At 42.3% G+C, this 19,535-nt stretch overlaps 1 protein-coding gene across 1 annotated transcript in view; it reads left to right on the top strand.

The window, feature by feature from the left end:
* The window catches only part of ZNF423 (zinc finger protein 423), a 264,463-nt gene that overhangs the window by 87,112 nt on the left and 157,816 nt on the right, over positions 1-19,535 (top strand). The window lies entirely within an intron of this gene.

The raw sequence follows: 19,535 nt of genomic DNA, 5'->3' as shown, positions 1-19,535 counted from the left end.
CTCTGCTCTTTCTGTGTTAAGGAGTCCAGTGGGCGGTCCCATCCATGATTGACAGTTTTCCCCATATCAGTGTGCAGAGAGGTAACTGTCAATCACTGATAGAACTACCCACTGGACTCCTTGGCACCAAAAGAGCAGGGATTTCAATCAATAATTTACATATTAGGGCTTGTTCACATTAGAGGTTTGGTTCTGAACCTCCTTCGATAATTTCCGCAAAAAAACAGGATAAAGTGGCGCACCAAACTATGCTCGTTCATCCTGTAGATACTGACAAAATGTCAGACTGATGGCTGGAAATGAAACGAACTCCATTTTAGTCATTGGAAGTCCGTTTTGTGCCATTCGGTTCCATTCTTGCTCTAACAAAAGAAAAGCTGCTATCGGATCAGACGCCATATTCTACATGACAGGTTCCCCAGAAATTGGTTCTGGGATGATCATTGTATGCTAAAACCATAACTCAATGGTAATTCTTCCTGAATCCGCTAAAAAAAAAACGCTTCAAATTTTCCGCAGGCCAATCTGTTGTGGAAAGTGCGCAGCATTTACACCACACATGGATGTACCCTAAGGCAAAAATAGCACGTGCCGTCTCTTAGGTTAAAGAAGGAAATCTATACTGGTCCCTCCTTTTATTCATCACCCTCCTTTTGCATTCTCTCTTGGATTTGGTTCTAAGAACTTCTCCATAAACCGCATGCGTATACTTTAAAGATTACGTCATTTGAACAGGATTGTTGCTGGTAAATCACCGCCGCCGAAATATTGCTGAGCGTGAACGTACGCAGCGTTTCTCAGCATCTACCCACTGTACGTCGTCTACTGGTATCCTGTGTTTGAAGATGACCCAGAATCCCATTTTTCCCAATGCCGCTGCCGTTCAGTACGTTTGATGCAATTTTCCGCCCTTGTTCTAATAGAGCCATATCGTTTTATTTAAATCATCATTTGTAAGTTGTTCTTGGCATGCATCATACAGACAATGCTTGCGTGTTTCCGTAATGCCGGAATAATTTACTGACTCTGGAGATAAGTAAGCTTGCATTGTAATATCTCCCTATAGCGAAGTCTGCCTATAGAAAGGGTAAGGGGTGTTTGATGTTTCCTCATCCTCCTGTTTAAGTCCCCTCTCTGGAAAAAAGCTTTATTCTGTTGCTGCTGTGCACAAACAGGCTGGCACAGGTTTGATCTGCTGCTTCACGGATCCAGGCCCCTGTGTGCATTTGAAGGTTTTTTTAATGTATATTTTTTTTCCTTCCTTCAACCGGGGAATCTTGCAAACAAAGAGCAGCCGCAGGTAGCCAGATTTCTCCATCCCAAAGCAGCTCCTGGGGCACTGCCTGCAGCAGTCCTGCTAGGCTCGTCTAAGCCGCTGCCAGCACTGGTCGTTCTGTAGGCTGCTGTAAGCTTTACGAATACTCAGGGAGGCTGCACAGTCTAGGACCCCAGGAACCAATATTTGTTTTTGCAGTTTGAAAAACATAGAAAATGGGATTGTTAACTCATTCTTGACCAGTAGTGTGAGATCTTACATTGTTAGCGGTATTATAATTGCAGGTAAGGCTTCTCATGCACAAAGAGAAAGAAGTCTCTGATAGCTTCATCTCCTTTACCGCACGAATGGAATGACTCTTCAAATGGGGATTGTTGAACCCTGCCTTGACCTCCGTTAAAAAGCTTGCATATATAGAACACATTCAATAAGCCCCTTATTCTCCATTCTGGGCCCTTTTTTTTTGTCCTTGTCCATTAACTTGTATAGCTGAGTCGCTTGCTTCTAGCTGAGGCTTCTGTTCTGTTTACTCCTTGATGATCAGAAAATATGAGATGTTTATTGGAAGTGGCTCTAATAGCCAATCCTTAGTGTTGTTGTTAAAACCATCATTTTTATGAATGTGTTCTAATATCATGTAGGGTGGCATGGTACATTCATTTCCCATTGGATGCCCCGCAAGACTAGCTAGCAGACCATAGGCTTTCTAGGTGCAGTCTTTGGTTCTGTAACTAGAGTGATTCAAGGCAGAAAAGAGTGAACTTATTAAACTTTGGGGAAAATTATAAAATTTACTAATCTACATTTTCTGTTAAAAAAAAAAAAATTTAGAAGGAGTATCACTTTGCTGCATAAGGCCTGGGTGCACACGGCCGGATTTGCATTGCGGAATCCGGAGCGGGTGTTCGCCTCCAGATTCCGCAGCTAATACTTGCTATAAGCGTGCAATGTAAAATCTGGTTTTCATGTCCACGAGCAGAAATCAATTGCAATTTTCCGCTTGCAGGCGGGAAATCGCAGTATGTTCTATTTTGAGCTGGATTCCATGCAGACAGCTTCCATTGAAGTCAATGAAAGCCGTCCGACTCGCTGCCCTTCCGCAATCAGCATTGCGAAAAGGCCGTGGGATCCGTGTCATCAGCTATCACGGTCGAGGCATTATCTGTACTGTACATGATTACCGGCCGGCACATCCGCAGTGCAGATAACAAGAATCTGGAGAGGTATGCGGGGTCACCGGTCCGGGCACCGGGTCTGATTCCGCTGCGGGATTCCACATGCAGAATTCGACCCGGCTGTGTGCATTCAGCCTTACTCGGCATGCAGTTACATCTCAGGCAGATACACAAATGATTAGAGTTGTGGCATGATTAGATGAACAGTCTTGCCACCTGAGGGCCTAAAAGTGGTTCCCTAGTTGGCCTATAAAAAGGCTCTCAGAGGCTCCTTGTGTGCAGTGACCTCTTCTTCTGCTTGTGTAGAGCTTGTTCCTGTATTTGTTATGAACTTGGTTCTGGTACCATATAGTCACTGAGCTGCTCTGGTGTGTGAGTGCAGCTCTCTTGCAGCCTTCACTGACTGAATACGGTCATCCAAGATTTTTATATTGGAATGAACAACAATGCATTACTTTTACAGCATTGTATCCAGTCAAATTACAACATATGATTTGTATATAAAATCCAATTCCCCTTGGTCAAAATTTCTGGGGATATTGTCCATTTTTTAATTTATATTTTTCTTAAAAATGTAATAGCATCTTATCTGCCTTCCATAATCTTTCATTTTGCCATCCCCTAACACCGATATCCTTGGATCAAAAGGATACTTGATGGACATGTGCAATTATATCCATAACCTGAGACCAAGAAACTTTTATACTTGGGCACTTCCATAACACATGGAGTAGATCACCAGTTTCAGCCTAACATTTAGAACAAAGGGGGCTTTTCTATGATCCATCTTTGCCATAGTCTTAGTGGTTATACAAATCCTATGTAATATGTATAATTAGGAAAGTCTATACACTGGATTTCATGAAATCGGAGGAATACCTGTCAAGATTCTAGACCATTGCTCCGCACTAATTCCTACAGTATCGGCTTCCCACGTAGACATAAGAGCCATCTTTCCAAAATCCTTTAAAAAGGGCATAATACAAATTAGAGATTAGCCTTTTGATTTTAGATTCCTCCAATAACAGGGGGATACAGATTTTTCTTTCACATCCACAAATAAGTTGTTTTTTTTTCTGTTTCTCCAAGAAGAGAACTTTTCTGAATGGACTGTGCCAAAGCCAATGTCGATTCTCCAACTGATAATCGTTTTAGTTCATCAAAACTTGACAACGTGCGTGAGATTCGCCGTCCTGCACAGGCATACGCTATCAGAATCATGGTGATCGCAGCTCCACACGCCGGTGGAGCGCAGTGTTTTATACGCCCGTTTTGCCATCCGCTCGTATGAGCCTGCCTTTACTCTTTCCAGACGAAACTTGACAGATCAATTTTAGATTCTAAGCCAATGGTATGCACAAACTCGGTCTTTGCGTAATTGTTCTCTCCAGCTCCTTTGAGCTTGTGACTTTAAGTATTAGACGGCCTGGCGTGGGATTTGTGTAGAGGACAGGTATGTTGATACTTGTCTGCATGCCACTTACTATGCGTATTATTGGTCTAGACCAGCGATCCCAAATCAGTGGCTCACAACTCCCTGCTATGTGTTGCTCTCCATAGTAGTCTTGAGTCATTACTGACATATCCTATACCCACAACTTGGACAACTGTTTCAAATTCAAACTGAAATGTTAATTTGCAAATTGATATTTCAGGATTTCGTGTTTTAACCATGATTCGTTTGTTAACGGTTTTTACTTAAATGCGGCTTTTGACCATTCTTCAAAGTTGGATGTGACTCAAAAGGTGTAAAAAGTTTTGGAACCTCCAGCTTAGCCCCCAAAATTAATCTGACAGATTTCCTTGAAACAACCAAAAGTTCTTGAAAGACAGTATTCCCCCAAAAGGGCGTAAAATATGACATTTCCTTTATATTGACCATCTTAAATTTCCACCAGATTAATTGCAATTATCCAATTGTAGGTTTATCAAAAAAATAGTTTATTCCAGACTTCAAACATGTTAAAATTAAAAGACTTTCCGACTTAAAATGAAATTTGCCCCCAGAGTAGGGAACAGGATAGAAATATAATAGCTATCACTTACCCTTCCACTGTGCCTTGGGTCTAGTGCCACCCTCCTAGTCCCTCCATTCTGGTCCCCGCTGAAACAGGAAGCGATGACGTCATGTCCTGGGGCACGTTTTTGTTAAAAGTTGGAAAACCCCTTTTACCCTACCAAGCACTCTTCTTTTTACCCATTCTCTCCAAATATGCTGATTATGAGATTTAACAGCATCTATTTATGAAGCAAGAAAGTAATACACAAAATTTGGTTCTACTTAACCACATTCTTTAGCCATTTTTTTTTAAGACTTATCATTTTTAATCTAGGTTGCAGATCAAACTATTGTCTAGCAGACTTCTACAACTGCATTAATGACTGATGGGTTGGGGGAACAATTTTCTTTAGCGATTCGAACCTAATCTGGATTAAGTCCCCTTTGTGTGGGACAAAAATCAGGTAGACATGCGTTTATCCAAATTCTCCTTCCTGACAATTGGCCCCTGTAAACAGACACTACTAAAGTTCCTTTTACATAGCTCAATTATTAATTCCAAACGTTCATCTGAACATTCATTCACCCAATCATCAGGCTCTTAAAATGGGCCTTTAGGATCTATTTACATGGGCCAGTTGCTGGGAAGGAGCATTTGTACAAATGTTAGTCCACTCTATATTCGGCCCATATAAAATGGGAGATTTACAGCAAGGGACATGTGCAGCCAGCTTAATGGGATGAACAATCATACTAAGGATAGTGCATACCCATAGCGATTAACAGCCCATTTGGAAGGAAAAGCAAACGAGCGCTGATCTACATGCTTGTCAATTGGTGCTTGTAATTTCGGGCTCATGTAAGTGGTCCCTTCTCATGCCCCACTAGACTGTGGCTTGGTGAGTATCCTACTTTGTGCGGTTTGCCAATGTCTTAAATCCTAAATGTCTCTGGGTCCTTATCTATAGCTAATCAAGTATGTTTTGTAACTACAATTTTAGATCTACAGGTTAGATTAGTGACGTCCTCCTTAATTTTAATACAAGGGTAAGGGGCTGCAACGAATTATTTTGTGAGGAAAAGGTTAATTTTAAACATTAGGGATGAAATCAGGCCAGCCATGAGTATGTGGCACAGAATGAGGCCTCCACGAGAATCCTCTGGCCTTGAAAACTCCTTTTCTCTATTTATTTTTATTACATCTCCCTTCTCTTTCTCGGCACGACACGGTGGTTGTGGATGGTAATTAAAGGACCCCCCAGATCCTAGTTTTCAGCACTGGGTCTTTTGATGTGCATCTTGTCGGGCAGATTTAGTTATTGTTCCTGAATCTCTTTCTCTCCCCCTCCCCGTCAGGTCTTTGAAGTGAGCACACTGGCCTTTAGTACCCAAATACAATATGGGCAGGATAATGGGATGCTCCTTACTATACACATCTCTAGTATAAATGGCTGAGGGGGGAAGGTACGTCGATGGTCTGCTGAGAATCCTGTTTTATCACATCCGTCTCACTGCGCTCAGTTGTTTTAATTTCTAATAATTCAAATGAGTCTTGGCGTGTATCTTTAGCGCTTTGCCATTCCATTCAAAGATGCAACAACTTTCCAAGGGTCTTGACTTCCAAAGGTCTTTTTTTTACCCAGGAGAGAGTTTGACACTATGTATATTAATCTTCAAGACTTTTTAATGGAAAAAAAAGTTCTGACAAAAAAACGGGTTCTTCCTGTGGGAACAATTTTAGAGAAGGAGGGGCCTAGTTTAAAGGGCGTGGCTTAGCATGACTATTTTGCTTTGCAGATATAGCAGTAAAGGGAAGGTTTCTTTTGTAGTAAGCTGAATCTTGTCCCTCATTGACATGGTAGAACAATGTGCAGGCGGTTATTCTCAGCAATTAGAAGTTACTGGTCCTCTGTGAGAAGAGTTACTATGCCTGCACCTCTCCTTCTTGACAACACCTCCTGGCTTGGGATATAGCAAATCAGCCTGTTCATAGAGACATTGCTTGTATCCTAACCAGATCTACTGTATATATCAGTGTCCCTATTCTTTCATCCTGCTTTCGTGGCTCCCGTAATGCCTTGGTTGGGAAAGGAGTCGGAGGAGCATGTCAAGAATCATTCTGATAAACCTGTAGTGGGGAAGAGAAACAAGAGCCTATATTGTTTGTCATGCAGAGTTGTTTTTTTTCTCTTTTTTACGTCATGTACGTTGACCCTTCTTGGTGCAGTAATAATGAATATGGAGTTTTGCCCTTTAACAGAGTACCATGGCGCTAGGCAGCATTGGGGAGGAACGTAGGTCATCACACGGGGGCATCCTAACATATTAGAGGGTGGGATGAGAGACACTGCGCGGTCTGTGACGCAGCAAGCCTGGGCAAAATAATGCTGCCATGAAGAGCCGCAGATGGCGCTACATCGGCGCTAAAGCCTAGTGTGGCCTGAGTGGCACAGGAAGACAGAGAAAGATTCCTGGTAACTGATTCCAAGTGTTGACCTCCTGTGTTCTCCTAAATTGACAGCAGCCATCCTACCAAGAGTCAGACTGTTCCGTTACGGTTCCAGTAAGACCATTAAGCATTCAGTGGGATTCTGCGCTTTCTCAACGGCTTCCTTAATACATATCCTCTGATCATTTTAATTATGCCTGTCTAATGCGGTCAGCTAGAGACTTGATGTGAGACACAACGTCACCTACCCTATGAGAGATTCGTACGTACCCATGGCAGTGAGCAAGTCCCCTGAGCCAATTGCAGACCAGGAGACCATATCTCCTGGGGTATTATAAACAGGCGGTTCGCAGTCAAGCAAATTGAAGCTGAATACAACACTGGTGCTCCAACTAATGTATCTGAATACACAACTCGTTGTTTCTTAGCATGGATGGGCTATAACTCATATAGATAACTCGTTCCAGTGAGAAACTGAAATGTAACAGGCCTGTGGGCGAAAAAGGCAAAAGTTGGATCACTGAGCAGTGGAAGAATATCACTTGCTCAGACGAATCCCGATTTTTGCTGCACCATGCTGCTGGGAGGTCAGAATTTGCCACAAGCAGCATGAATGGATGAACCCTTCCTGTCAGCTCACCAGAACACGTCAGCACCTTCATCTGATTTGTGGCAACTACAAGAAGCTTCCTGTCCGCAGGGGCCGATAGTTTTTATACCTAGTAGAAGCTGTGGTCCTGAGCAGGGGTGTAACTATAGAGGATGCAGGGGATGCGGTTGCACCTGGGCCCAAGAGCCTTAGGGGCCCATAAGGCCTCTCTTTTCCATATAGGTAACCCTCTGGTCCTGAGGGTTCATTGCGCATTTGAATGGGGATCTATAATAAAGTGGCCATCAGTCCTCCCTGTCTAACTGCATTGTATAACTTCTGTTTTCACTTTGCGACTTTCCGTTAACGTACCCGAAGAGGTTAATTGCCGTCTCCCCGATGTGACAATGTTACAATCAAGATTCTTGTCTCTCTTGCTCAAAGTGGCTGGAAGCGATAATTCCTGAGGGATAGAATGAGGCTGGGAAAGATTTATTATAAAATATAAACTCCTTCATAATGCTTCACATAATCTGATCATGTCGAAATGCGGGAGTTAATTTAAGGATGTGATATCAACACGTTTTGCTAGCGTTCTGCATCTGTCAGAAATCTATCTAGGCCGCAGCCCTTATCTCTTTCCCAAATTAGGATGCTTTCTTGTTTCTTTCTATATATTTTTTTCTTTTTTTTCCCTCCTGCATCCCATTTTAAAGTCAAATGTCACACTTGCCGTTGATAAAATTACGGCTCTGCATTGTTTTTGTTTTTCCCTCTAGCACAGATTTCGCATTACCTTGTGATTAAAATCTGGAAAGTCATTATTCCTCAGGCCTGAAAAAGCGGTAATTGTGGCACCGTCTGCATACACGAGAGTTCTTCAGGTGATGTGTATTAGGGGCACAAGTGTTGATGACTCCTAAAATGTGCAACTCACTTTAATGAGGTGGCTCACGCTTTGACACTTGTACTGTGCATTCTAATGCCCTTTACTACCTATTATCTGTAAAGCGGTAAATTGCAGCTAGTCTACCTCAATGCTGCTTGAGTGCTCAAGACGAATATGTAGAGATGAAATATATAAAAATTTAAATATCTCAAAACACAGAAAAACTAGCCACGATTTTAAATTGTGTCTATTGCGTTATATTTATCGGATGACACACCTCTTTCCAAATGCTAATTATGGGGATATAGGGGACAGTCAATGAGTTACTTGGCCATATAAATGACCCAAACCACGAGAGTTCTCATAAAGGGGTCACAGGGCCCTTAGGTGATTTCTTATATTAATATTTTACAATACCTTGGCCAATTTTTGCAGAACCTCTTTTGGTGGTAGGGGGAACTTCATGTCAGTTACTGATAGTCCACATACTAGGTCCTAGAGAATTTCTGAAGAGGGAACTGGCAGCAGTAAATCACTTACATGAAGCTCCCTCAACTTTTTCAAAAAGGTAAAAAAAAAAGTTTTGAAGTTGGTAAAATGTCCTAAGGTCCTATTGTATGGGACGGCTGTTGCCCCTATGCTTTCTCACAGGAGTTATATTTGTTCAGTGATTGGAGGTGAAGTGGGCTGGAGATCTCTTCCGGCCACTCACCTCCAGTCACAGTAAACAGGCAGTTGTTGATAGATGGACTGCCTGTTTACATGGGCCGATCATCGTTTGATTTTTATGCCTTCAGAAACTGAATAAATTATGGCTCAGTCACTGGGAGCGTTTCCACTGAATGATTACTGGTCAGTTTTGCACAATCCACCGATTTAACCGAACGATAATGTAAAAGGACCTTATGTAGTTCCTTGCCCCAAGGTTCCACAGCAGTTGAACCATTGCTGTGCCCACAGTCGAAGCATTGCCGTGCCCACAGTCAATCTGGACCCTCACTGAGGACATATCCTGAGGATGGTCCACAAAGTATAAGAAAAGACAACAGCACAACCCTAAACCAAAAATGGGGAAGCAGTAAATGATGCACGCTCAATCCAGGGATTCAGGCTTGAAAATCCACCGCAGTCATGCCAAAATAAGGTAGCTGAGCAGAATATAGGAAACCCATCAAAGTTTCTTCACATCATACTTGATGTATACATTAAACTCCAGAAAAAAACGCAACGTTTCGACCGCCACCTGTGGTCTGTGGGTTTCCTATATGCTGCTCAACTGCTTTGTTTTGGCATATCCCGAGGGATGGGGCATCAATAGTAAGAGCCTTGAAAAACACCCTTATTCTTCAAAAATCTGGTACAATTAGTGCTGTTTAATTTATACATCTTTGTAGTTTGCAGCTTGCATTCACATGTTGCAGCTAGAATACTTTTTTTTTTGTTCCGATCTGGCCAAGATGTGTAAATGCACCCTGAGAAAAGTGTAACTTTCCCTGTCTGTATAAAGGGGCATGCAGTGAAACCCATAATTGTGGTGACTTGCTGTTGTCTAGTTTGTTTTAATTGAGAATTCTTGTTCTTTAAACCAACTGAAAAACCTCTTTTATGTTGTAGACAGAAGTAACAAAGTTTTACTTGACTGCGATAACTTTCAGCCATTGAAAAGTTATTGTTTTAATATGACCAATGCCATTGAAGACGTACTGAAAGGGCAAATAAACTGCGGCACAGAACATTTTCTTAACATGTTGTGTCAAGTTAAATGCTTCTACGCCTGTACTTTAAGAAGAGAGAATCCTCCATGATGAACAAGTAAACATTTGGTCCGTGATGCCAACCCACGTTTTACAATCTGCAGCTAGACAATTCAACAAGAAAATTCAGTGATTTCTTTAGAATTACCTGGATTTCTGCATTGACAATCATTGCGTGTAAATGGGCTTTATGTCACTATTATAGACACATACAATCTAGCTAATATAATAACACACAAGCAGTTGTACTGTCCACATCTTGTTGTGCAGAGGATAGGTCATCGTTACTATTTGCCTGGAAAACCCCTTCAAGGAGACACGATTTTAAATAAGGTTGGGCTTGTTGTTTGTATAACGCCAACTTATTCCGTAGCGCTTTCAAGTAATTTATTTATTACTCCCCAGTAAGCTGGGTACTCATTTTACCGACCTTGGAAGGATGAAAGGCTGAGTCAACCTTGAGCCAACTACTTGAACCATGCAGGGATTGAACTTGTAACCTTCACTCTGTGCCACATGAGGCCCTTAAATATTTAGACCCTTTAGTTTTACAGGTACATTGCCCACAAAACCTGGTTAGTGAGAAATCTGTTCTTTTTAAAAAAGACTGGGAAGTGTGAACTGTGCCTCAATGTAAGTAACTTTTAGAAGAACTCAGAAGACATGGTATTGTGATTCACAAGTCTGGAAAAGTTACAAAGTACTGCTAAAGACTTGGATGCCGGGAGCTGTGCACACAAGGCATCCAGGAAATATTAATGACCTGGAGCACATTTGCAAGGCGTAATGGTTCTAAATTCTTCCTGAGGCCTTAGTCAGACGGGCGTTTTTTTGCGCCATTTGCGCATGCGCATGCGTCCGGCGATTTTTTAAAACCATTGCTTTGCAATGGTATCGGACACATGAGCGCTTTTTATGCGCTCGTCCGATAAATTATAGAACAGAAATCGCAGATCGCACCTATCTGCGATCTGCGATTCCTGTTCTCTTCTCTATATGCGCTCAATGGGGCCGGCGGCAGCAGCGCCGACCCCATTGAGAACATATAGTAGACAAATCATTCTTCTCTGCCACAGCTGTAACAGCTGTGGCAGAGAAGAACGATGTTTGCCCATTGAATTCAATGGAGCCGGCAATACAGCAGGTTCCACTGAAAGCAATGGGCTGCCGGCGTGCGCGGGATGAATTGTCGGGAAGGGCTTAAATATAGAAGCCCTTCCCTGCAATTCATCCAGAAATGTGTTAAAATAAAAAATATATATATACTTACCTTGTCCCGGCAGACGGAGTTCAGCGCAGCCGGCAGTGGGTGTGAAGGGGGTGTGAGTCAGACCTGCCTCTGATTGGCTCAGCGCTGAGCCAATCAGGGGGCAGGTCTGACTCACACCCCCTTCACACCCACTGCAGGCCGGCTGCGCGGAACTCCGGCTGCCGGGAGCAGGTGAGTATGTATATATTTTTTATTTTAACACTTTTCTGGATGAATTGCAGGGAAGGGCTTATATATTTAAGCCCTTCCCGACAATTCATCCCACACTCGCCCGCAGCGCATTGCTTTCAATGGAGTCGGCTGTATTGCCGGCTCCGTTGAATGCAATGCGCTGGACAGCTCCAGCCCGTTTCTAATGAAACGCGGCTAGGAGCAGATTTTCGGGCATCGGTCACGCGATTTGCGGATGCGCATCCGTCATGCGATCCGCAAATCGCGCGAAAAAACGCCCATCTGACTAAGGCCTAAATGTCATGCAAATCTTATTTACAGCTATAGGAAATGTTTGGTGAAGATGATTGCAGCTAAAGGATTCACTTAATTCTCTCTGCCTCCACTGTGGATGTTTACTCAATGTGCTCAATAAAAGACAGGAACAGTACAAGGATTTGTGTCATTAATTTAGTTACATTTCATTTGTCTGTGATTGGGACTTGGATAACAATCGGACCACATTTTATTAGAAATGAATGCAGAAATCCAAGTAATAACAAAGGGCTCACTTTTTCTTGTAACTGTAGCTTTAATAAGGAATGGCTATACCATAGGGATCAAAGGGCAAAGTCACAAAAGACTCCGTATCAAATCCATGCTTAACACACAGTACCTGAGGACACTCCGCAAGCAAACATCCCTTTAAAACATGAACAAAAAAACAACAGATCCCGAACATGATGGGATATTACGGAGATCGTCATCCATTCCCTGTAGGCCTATTATGTTACTCTGCTAGGAGAGCAAAATGGGGCACAAGTCCTCCTATAAACTCAGTAAAGCAAAAGTAGCAAACAAATAGTAACAGGAGCAAGATAATAATCCCGCTGCAGTCGGCATGGTCAGAAATTAGCGGGTAGACTCCAAAGGGGCAGTAATCACAAGCGTCAGTCATAGTAGCACGGTAGGTAGCAACGTCTCTCGAGAGTAGCACATGTCAAAAGATCTCAGGCAGTTTTAAGGCGTGCAGGATGCACTTCAAAGAGCGTTTTCATGAGTCTCTACCCACTCCATGGCAGCCTTGGGATTAACAAAAAATGAGTCGTTTCCAGTGCCATGACCCGCAATTTCACTGGATATAGCATAGAGCGTCACTTTCAGCTCTTTCAGATGGCATTTTATTTCTGCAAATTTAGAGCGCATTGAACATTGATGGTTACATCCTGCCAGTGTCTAGTTTGTTGTAAGACAGTGTCCATGTCCGGGTAGTGAAAGAATTCAATCAGAACTGTATGGTGGAGCGGCGCTTCTGGAGGAAGATGAAGCATAGGTACTCTGTAGGAATGCTCTACTGCAAAAAATGAAGATGGCCTTTTCCAAATTTGAAACTGAGCCATTCCTCAAAATAAATAGTGGAATTGGAGCCTCTACTGAACTTTCATTCATTGATCTATGGAGAGTTAAGCATCCTGTCCAGCGGGCATTTACATGCCATTTCAGCTCGCATAATACTCTGGGCGGGATTGGTATGTTGATCGCCCTGACTCTACGGCCCGCTGTTGCAGTTGTGGACATTCTTCCCAAAGCACTATCTGACCACTCTGCATTTTTGTTATAACTGGATGTGTCAGGGACATATTCACTCACTATGTGGGTGGGGAAATTCAATGCCTTTTGGCTGATTTACTAGATGTTCATTATCTTACTGATGGTAGTAAAGAATACTTTCACTTCAATAGGGCGGCAACAAGCCCTGGCATAATGCGGGATACTTTTATGACGGTGTCCGGGGGACTTTGAATCAACAAGTTAGTTGGATAAAAATGAAAAATGTTATAAATAAAGACTTAAAAAAAAAAAACCAAAAAAAAAACGGGCAGCTTGGAGACGCACTCTGCAGATGGGGAAGAGGAGAAATTTATAAACCAGCCTAATGAAACGCATGAGCAAGACTGGGGAGAGGCTAAGGAGTCCCTGCAGGAGTATATACTAGAGGTATCTGAAAAAGTTTTCTTTTTCCTACCAAACCTTACTGGGAAGAGGGGGAACGGGCCGGACATATGCTGGCGGTAATAGTGGACATACAACATGGGTTGTCTTTTGTCCCTTCCATAAAGTCCCCAGCAGGTGAGGTTTTTATTAAGGCTGAAAAGATCTTGGATGTTTTCAAAAACTTTTATAGTACTTTTTGTATCGATCGAAGTTACAAAAATCATTGGAATAAATTAAATCTTATTTAGACACAATTACGTTCCCCAGACTATCTACATCTAATCGGCAATTTATTGAAGCACCGCTAACCCTAGATGAATTGCAGGAAGCTGTTGCCTCTTTTGCAAATAATAAAGCATCGGGTTTGGATGGATTCCCTTGCGAACCTTATAAGAAATTTGGGCAACTTTTGCTGCCAGAATTGCTGACTGCGTTTCAGGTGGGAGTAGGATAATCTCCGTGAATCAATGAAGGAAGCTGAAATTATAGTACTCCCCAAACGGGTGAAAGACCCCATACTCCATGAATTAAACTGTCCAGGCTCTTTGCTTCATGCAGATATTAAAATAGTGGCAAGGGCCTTGGCCACCAGATTATCCTGTGTTATCTCCACGCTTATCCATCCTGATCAAACTGGCTTCGTTCCCACTAAATCTACAGCAATTTTAATCTAGATGGGTTGTATTAAATCTGCAAATACCAGCAGATAGCTCTGGGTTATGTGTTCACTGGATGTGGCCAAGGCCTTCGATAGTGTGGAATGGGAATTCTTGTGGGCAGTTTTAACTAAAATAGGATTTGGGGAGCATTTTATCGCCTATTTTAAACTGTTGTATGGGGCTTCTAGAGCTAGGGTGAAGGTGAAAAACCTTTGGATGGGGATATGCTTGGTATCTTAGACTTGCATTATGTAAGTCTGTCTGGGATACACCCTGGTTGCCAGAGGGTTAGTCTAGAAGGGTTTGGGAGATGGAAATATAAGGGGATAAGAAGTATAATTCTAATTTGTATGAGCCGTCAATTAGAGCAGTTCAAAACGTTACAAACTGTGTTCCAAATCCCCGAATGTATATTTTTATTAACATTTTCAGCTTCGTCATGCTTTCCAGAAAGATGTGGGGGCTGCACGGCTTCAGGACATTGCCCCTTATGAAACCTCCGCTGGTCTTATTTCTAAGCTGTACAAATTTCTATTGATGAAATAATTAGATCGATTCCCTTCAACTCTTAAAGAGCAGTGGGAAGGGGATTTAGGACCTTTTGAGACTTCAATATGGTAGGAAATAAGTCACCTTGACCCCAAAACTTGTGTTTAGTGAATCTCACAGACATTCCCAAGTGTGTCTTCTGCACAGAGTATACAGAACTCCATCTTTCTTCACTCTATAGGGTGGTGAGATTCTCCGTTGTGTGACAGATACTAAACTTGGGTTGACAATCTTATCATGTTTTGGAACTGCCATTGACCAAATGGGTATTGGAAGGCCGTATTAGACATTGTTAATAGCGTATATGCAGTTCAGCTAGAGCCCAAACTCTCCTGTATGTATTTTTGGTTATGTGGAGGATTTTCCTCTTAATGATCCACTGAGGCTGTCAGTGGCAAGAATGCGTAATATGGCCGAAAAGCTTGTGGCGCAGAAATAAATACAGGACACGCCTTCCGCATGTAAAGACTTTATTGATAGGGTCAAGTGATTGGTTACTATGGTAAAACATGTTTATACTAAAAAGGGTTATAGGAAAAAAGTATGAAGAAATGCAGTCCCCTTGGCTTGGATGCGTCTTGGCTAGCCTGGTCTTCCCTACTTCTGGACCGTCTTTCCTATTGGGTTGTCTGCAGACGCTCTACCCTCAGTGTAATATAATAAGATTGGATGTCTGATTTCCGAATCTGTGAAGGGAAACGGATAGTCTTATTGGTAATGTATTCATAGCTCTGGGATCATAATGGGCTTTACCAAAAAACTGCTTCATTGACTGTATTATTAGGTGTCGGGCGCACCTGACACGCTCTACACTTTGATTATTTGGTCGGGAAGGGGGAAAGTTTGGGTTGTTTTCGTGTTTTTGTTTATACAAACTATAAAACCCCTAATAAAAACCGCGTGATTAAAAAAATCAAAACTATTGCCTGAACACATTTTACGTGGATTATCAGAGGATTTGGGGGCAGTTTTGGGATTATACAGGATCGGCTTTGGATCCACTGACCAATATTGCAGTGTGCAGCAAGCAATAACTGAATTTCTGAGTCTGTCATAACAACTCTCTTTCATGAAGAATTAATGGGCCCTCTGTGTATAAATGGGTCTAGAGTACAAATCTGTAAGTAGTGGCGAAAACATTATTATACAAACTGAATACACTATGGTAGCCGCAGTCTCCTAAATGTCATATTACTAGTAGTGTCCTGAAACTCACGGTAGGAAATATTAAGCATTTCCTATATTGTTGTGTAGTAGGAAATCTCATCACAGCTAGCAAAATATAAAGAAACGGATATCCTTGTGTCATCTGTACCTTTTCATATAAAGTATTGTATATGTATACAGTTGCTAGTCAACCATTTCCTCTTTGCTATGTAATCTCACCCCTGTGTGGTGTTAACCAACATTTGTACTAATTTCCAACTTGTGAAGTCCAACTCAGGGGGTTTAGATTAAAGGGATTGTCCATAACTTTTACGATTGAGTTCAAGATAGGTCATCAATAGTTGGTCGGCAGGAGTCCACCACTTGGGATCCCCGATTATTAGTGTTGTATTGCAGCGGTCCAGGTTGATAGTGAATTCAACGGGAGCTTTGCCTGCAGTACCAACTCTTGCCACTTTAGTATGGACAGCTTGATCTGCTTCCAGTGCTGTCCGTACTGACAGCGGGCTCGGCAATCAGGTTAGCTGCGGGGATCCTGAGCAGTAGACCCATGCCGATCATCTAGTGATGCCCTATCTAGACGATATGTTATCAATAATAAAAGTTCCAGCAACCCCTTTAGAGGATAGGGACTACACCCTGGAACCTGTCCTGTTAATCCTTGATAGATAAGACAGATCAGTCGCCATTAAACGGGCCATCTCATATTAGGATTTCCACCTACCCCTATTGCATCTCTATTTATTCCCTATATTTACATTCAACAGTCTTAGTCACAGAAGAAAGACAAAAATAAGGAGGGCTTGTCATTTTTCATTTTTTTTTCCTTCTAGCTTTCAAAAAATCAAAACATTTTTATTGTTCTGGTGACATAACCTCATGAAGGCTTGTTTTTTGCATGATGTGGTGTTTTTTTTTTAATAGTACCACTTAAAGTACCATATAATATACTGGGAAACTCTTAAAAGTGGGGCAAAATGGGGAAAAAATGGTATTGCACCATTTGACATGTCTTTATTCTGTGGGTCAGTATAATTAGTGTCACTAAAGTTTTTTGGTTCTTTTAATGTACTACTGCTTAAATAAAAATACCTTTTTAAAACAATTTTTGCTTACTGTTATCAGCACCGTTTCAGTGTGTCCAGTTGTATAATATATGGCATAGTGACACAGCTTCCCCTTACGGGTTAACACTCCAATACAGTCTTAGAAAAGCTGGTATTCCATATTCACTTATAATATCCCCTTAATACAGTCCATAACCCAGGTTTGGGCGCAAGAAACTTGCACAATGTTAGTTGCCCCAATATGAGCCCTAGCTCCAATAGCAGGCCTGCTAACCATGGGTTTTAACCCTTTCCTCAGTGTGCAAACAAATTGTCAGCCCCACTTAGTGTCAATGTAGAGGTACTCACTTAGACTGACCCCAACTAGTCCAGGGTCAGGAGCGCTCCTCCACCACTATTTCCGTAGATCCTTTTTACTGTCCAAGTATCCCGCTGGTCTGGAGACACAACTTTGGCTCTCTCTCGCTTGGCTGCAGCCACCAGGCATTCTCTGATCACTGTTTTTTTTCTTAGCAGCTTCGCCTCATAGTCAGCAGCTCCTCGGCTCTATCAGGCACAACTTCAGCAGCATCTCCAGCTCACTCTCCACTGCGACTCGGCACAAAAAGGTCCCAAGGCTCCAGTCTCTAGAAAGTTTCTACTGAGCATGCTCAGTTTAAATGTGCAAACATTTTGTGCAAATTTTGGTGCTCAAAGTAATTTTTCGTGCAAATCACTGTCAATCTCAATATTTTAACCCTTTCAGGTAGCCCTTTACAATTGACAAGGGAATAGTAGCACCCAGTTGTCAATGGGGCATGTGTCTACACCCTCTGACAGTGTCTATCCATTGCTGACCAGGCAAGGTTCACCAAAGGACCATCGTTCACTCCACCATTTTCAGGGTGAAAGCACAGAGGGCAGCACACCTCATTTCACCTCTATGAAATACGATTTTAGCTGATTGCTTAGAGCCTTCCTATTTTGAGGAGACAGATGACTAAACCAATCCAACATCAGTATTTGGTAAGCTGCCGCTATTTCTGTTTGGCCAAGAAGTGATGTGATTCATTGTTTCCTTCTGAGTGGTGCTCTTGCGTTCTTGGGCCAAGGTCAAGTAACATCAACACCCTTGAGGGAGACTGAACCAGGTCTGGAGACAGGCGCACTCATTAACTGACTGAAAATTTGATGCCTTGAAATTCTATACCCTGACTGTAAATTAGAGTGTCATTGATACTCTGTTGTGGAAAGCGTAGAACGTGCTGCACTTTTCAAGTCCTTGTTCTATAGACCGAAAAAAGGAGATGCCTAAATTGTGGATGTGATCTGCTGGAATTAAAACTCTGCATCCCCTGTTAAAGCAGAACATTTCAAGTACTATATTGCACCGTCATGTAACGTTTGTCAATGTTGTTTAGAACTTCCTCTTATAAGTTGGCAATTTGGAAGACCATTGCCCATGTACATTGAACACCTGGCGACAAAGAGTGTTTGACAAATAGTTCTATTCCGTAGACATGCATGGTTCGATTTGCCACGCCTGGATGGCCGTTTCATTAAGGTAACGTATAGAAGTGGCTGCCAATTACCTCTTCATGTTGAACAGAGGGTTGGACAGATTTAAAATCCAACCTGTCTCATCCATCTCTCCTTTTTATAGAGGTAGTTTTGGGCGAACAGAATTCATTCCAGTCTGTCAATGTACTACATAAAGCTAAAATAAAGAACGAGAAAAATAATTACAAGACACTGAATTGGGATCTTCTATTGAAGCGACCTTTCATTTTTGGGACAAAATTCTGTCCCAGGACCAGAGGACGAAGAGAGAATTTTCCCTGCAGTAGTAGTTCTCTGCTGTCCCCCTTCCCCTCCCAACTCCTAACTTTGGACCTTGGTTTCATCTAACCAAGATGGCTACAGTAATTTTCTAACTACTTAATGCACACTCAACTGCTCTGATTGTACAGTGCTGATCACATGAGGAGCTCTGACCAATCGGAGAACATGTGTAGTGCATTGGAAGTGTAACACTACCAATGTACTGGGAAGATCTGGTAGTCTGAAGATGTCATCAGCCATCTTGGATGCCTGAAAACAAGACCCAAAACTGGAGAATCAAAGGAAGAAGGGGAGAAAAACTGCAGGTAACTTACCCCGTGCCCCCATTTTGTGCCAAAACTGGATGGTTGCTTTATCGCCCAATTGCACAATAGATAAAAGTTTGATTGTTGGGGCCCTTATGATCCCTATTAAGGGGTTCCTGAGACCCCTGTTTTTCCTTCTTCACATCTCCACCTCATTGCAGAGGTATGTAGTGGCAGTCAAATATGCTCGATGGCTGCTTCATACAACTACTCAATGCTGGTGAGGAAGAAGGGGAACTTGGTTCCATGTACTGGCTATCAGTAGGAGTACCAGCCTTGGGGCGCCCAGCAAGGACCTATTTACATCTACATTCAGCTTGAAGCCTCTAGTGCGGATCCGACAGAAAATGCAGATGTGAATGGTGCCTAACATTTATAACGTATTCTGCGCATGGGACATGAATGTTGCTTAATTGGAAAA

Source organism: Eleutherodactylus coqui, chromosome 11, assembly GCF_035609145.1.
Source record: "Eleutherodactylus coqui strain aEleCoq1 chromosome 11, aEleCoq1.hap1, whole genome shotgun sequence".
Lineage (NCBI taxonomy): Eukaryota > Metazoa > Chordata > Amphibia > Anura > Eleutherodactylidae > Eleutherodactylus > Eleutherodactylus coqui.
This window is presented reverse-complemented; position numbering and strand designations above follow the sequence as displayed.